The 3,031-nt window shown below is 37.4% G+C and overlaps 1 pseudogene across 1 annotated transcript; it reads left to right on the forward strand.

Annotated features, from left to right (window-relative positions):
- The first annotated feature begins 231 nt into the window (after positions 1 to 231).
- LOC308655391 (S-adenosylmethionine decarboxylase proenzyme-like) lies at positions 232 to 1,222 on the forward strand (annotated as a pseudogene). The gene is made up of 2 exons: positions 232 to 343; positions 699 to 1,222. The product of its transcript is annotated as an S-adenosylmethionine decarboxylase proenzyme-like (transcript).
- Positions 1,223 to 3,031: the final 1,809 nt, after the last annotated feature.

The raw sequence follows: 3,031 nt of genomic DNA on the forward strand, positions 1-3,031 counted from the left end.
AGTGAGTGAGAAGGGAAACTTGGAAATTGGAAAGGAAACCTCTCTCTCTTTTTCACCTCCTTTGGATGTGAGAGTAGAATGGCTAGCTAGGGAATGATCTTGTCCTCTCACATAGACCTTCCAAAGATGCTGTTTTGTCAGAGGATGACAGCTGGAATAATCTGCATCATTGGCAGCAGTAGGAGAAGAGATTTCATGTAGTTGATTTTCTGTGGTTGTTCGCTCGTGGTGATGGAAGGTGCACGTTATTTCAAAGGGACCAAGAAGCTGCTGGAGGTTTAGTTCTCTCAGCAGCAATATGATGCAAACCAAGGGTCTGGGGGAATCTTCGCACTATCCCAAGATCTGAATGAGATGCACTTTTGAAGGATGCGCAATGTTCAATCACAAGTGTGACAAAAACTGACAAGCAGGAAGCTTATATACTCAGCGAGAGCAGCATGTTTGTCTCCAAGAGATGTTTCCTTTTGAAGACATGTGGTACCACCCTCTTGCTGAAAGCGCTGGATCCCCTGTTGAAGCTTGCTAGGGATTACAGCGGGTTTGACTCAATTCAAAGCTTCTTTTATTCTCGCAAAAATTTCATGAAGACTTCTCATTAAGGATGCCCACACCAGAATTTCTGAGAAGAAATAGATTTTTTTTTTTTTTTCAAATGGAGCAGCATTTTGTACGGGACATATGAATTCTGACTGTTGGTACTTGTATTCTCTGGGTTTCCCAGAGAGTCGGATAATAAGTCAGCCAGATCAAACCCTGGAAATTTTGATAAGTGAGCTTGATCCAGTAGTTACGGACCAGTTCTACATGAAAGATGGTGTTACTGCAAAGGACGTCATTCATCAACGTGGAATTTGTGATCTGATGCCAGGTTCTGTCATTGACACCACAGTGTTCAATCCTTGTGGGAGTATTCAGTGAATAGAATGAAATCGGATGGAACTCATCAGACTATTCACATCCACAACCAGAATTTTCTTATGTTAGCTTTGAAACAAACATAAGTCAGATCTCTTATGATGACCTAACCAGGAAAGTTGTGGAAGTCTTCAAGCCAGGAAAATTTGTGAACACCATGTTTGTTAATCAGAGTTCTAAATGTCACACAGCGCTTTCTTCACCCCAGAAGATTGAAGGTTTTAAATGTCTTGATTGCCAGAGTGCTATGTTCAATGATTACAATTTTGTTTTTACCAGTTTTGCCAAGAAGCAGCAACAATAGCAGAGTTAATTAAGGAAAATGAAAAAAAAAAAACACAAAAAGAGAACACACAGAGAAGGTGGTGGCTGCTTTATAGATATTGGTACTGGGGGCCATGTTTTTCATAACCACCACCTGTAGTTGCAGAAAGCCCTAGATGTTGTGATCATTTTGGAGTGTATGCATTATTATATCAAGGAGTTAGATATCTTGCATGAACGTTCTCTTCTACGTTTAGGTATTCTATGCCACTCTTGTCGTAAAATTGAAGTGCATGTGGAAAAAAATTTTTTAACTATATGAGACTTTACAACCCTTGTGAAAACAATTCAATTTGGTTCACAGTATACTGTTTCTGCAAGTGTTGTCCAAAATTCCCCACAGATAAGGCTTTTGTCCTCATTAGGTATTGACCTCAGCCTAACCCTCTGGGACTGTTCTATTAAATTGCTGACAGAATTTTATATCCAGTTGCCTCCACTTTCTAGAACATATTCTTTACTGATGTTATTGAAGCCAGTTTCTACTTCATACAGATGTTTTGTGCAATATCAATTAAATTTTTCTTTCCCAAGACAAGTCTTTAGAAAATGGATCCCATTACTCATTTTGTGTATTACTATTTTAATAATTGTTTCTGCATTTGGAGTCCTTTGATTTCTTCTCTCAACCTGGTGTCTTCCCCTCCAGCCCCACAAATGAAGCAATACACTTATGTTGTGGTTTATATACTAATCTTATACCCCAGGTGGAGAAATGGGGAAAAGTCTCTGGGCTTAATTTACTTTGAAGGGCATATTAATTTGGCCTCTTTTTTTTATTGACATAGGATCTTTTGGAAGATAAGTGACAAAATTAAACATCTCCCACAAAAGATTTTTAAGCATCTCCAATGTTGACTAGCAGGGAGGAGGCATAGAGTTATAGATCGAGATTAGGGTCTATGACTGAACTGTACACTGTGCTCTGTAATAAATGAGATTAGCTTCTAATGGAGTACCATGCCTTTACTAACTTGCTAAGAAGTGGTATAAAAGGGTTTTTATCACTAAGTAAAATAAGTAGGGAAATTTAACAGATAGGTTGCCTGGATTCATTAAGTCCTGTCATCTTGGATCATCAACTTAACTTTTAGCAGCCATTGCCACTAATTTCCTTTAATAGGATACTGTAAACTTTGGTTTAAAGCAGAATCAGTGGTTTTTCCATCTTGAGACAGAAATTCTGTGATTGACACATGTGAGTACTCTGACTTCATTTGTTCCTGTATCATCTTTCTTCCACCATGACATTCACAGGATCAAATGAATGACTGCCCAGAATGAAAACTGTCCAGGTTATTCAGATATTACCATGTAGCAGAATGGATGGATAGATTAAAAAACATTAAAATCCTAAAAAATATCTGGTGGAAAATGACTAATAATACAGGCTTTTAAGAGTTGGGATCTTTTAGCTATATTTGCAAATACTGTGATATTTAAGCAACTGAGAGAACAACAAAATTGACTGTATTTTGTCTTTCTTAAATTCACAATATTTTCTAGATAATTTCTGGATTGATGCAGTGATGCTTTGTTCCTTGAATAATTACAAATGAAACATGTTTTTTTTCAGTGTTTCTAAACATAAAATATACTTGTTTGAAATCAAGTCGTTGGACACTGTTTTGACTTATATCTCAAGCATACTGCTGATGAAATGTTTCATTAGCGAAGCTTTCCATCAACTTGATCAGTTTGATTCTGTAATGAGCACAGCACCTAATGTTTTGCTCTGTTGTGAGGACCTATATTCAAGGTGGATTTTGTTTCAGAGCAGTATCCCAGT

Source organism: Spermophilus citellus (genome assembly GCF_964194105.1).
Source record: "Spermophilus citellus genome assembly, chromosome: 9".
Lineage (NCBI taxonomy): Eukaryota > Metazoa > Chordata > Mammalia > Rodentia > Sciuridae > Spermophilus > Spermophilus citellus.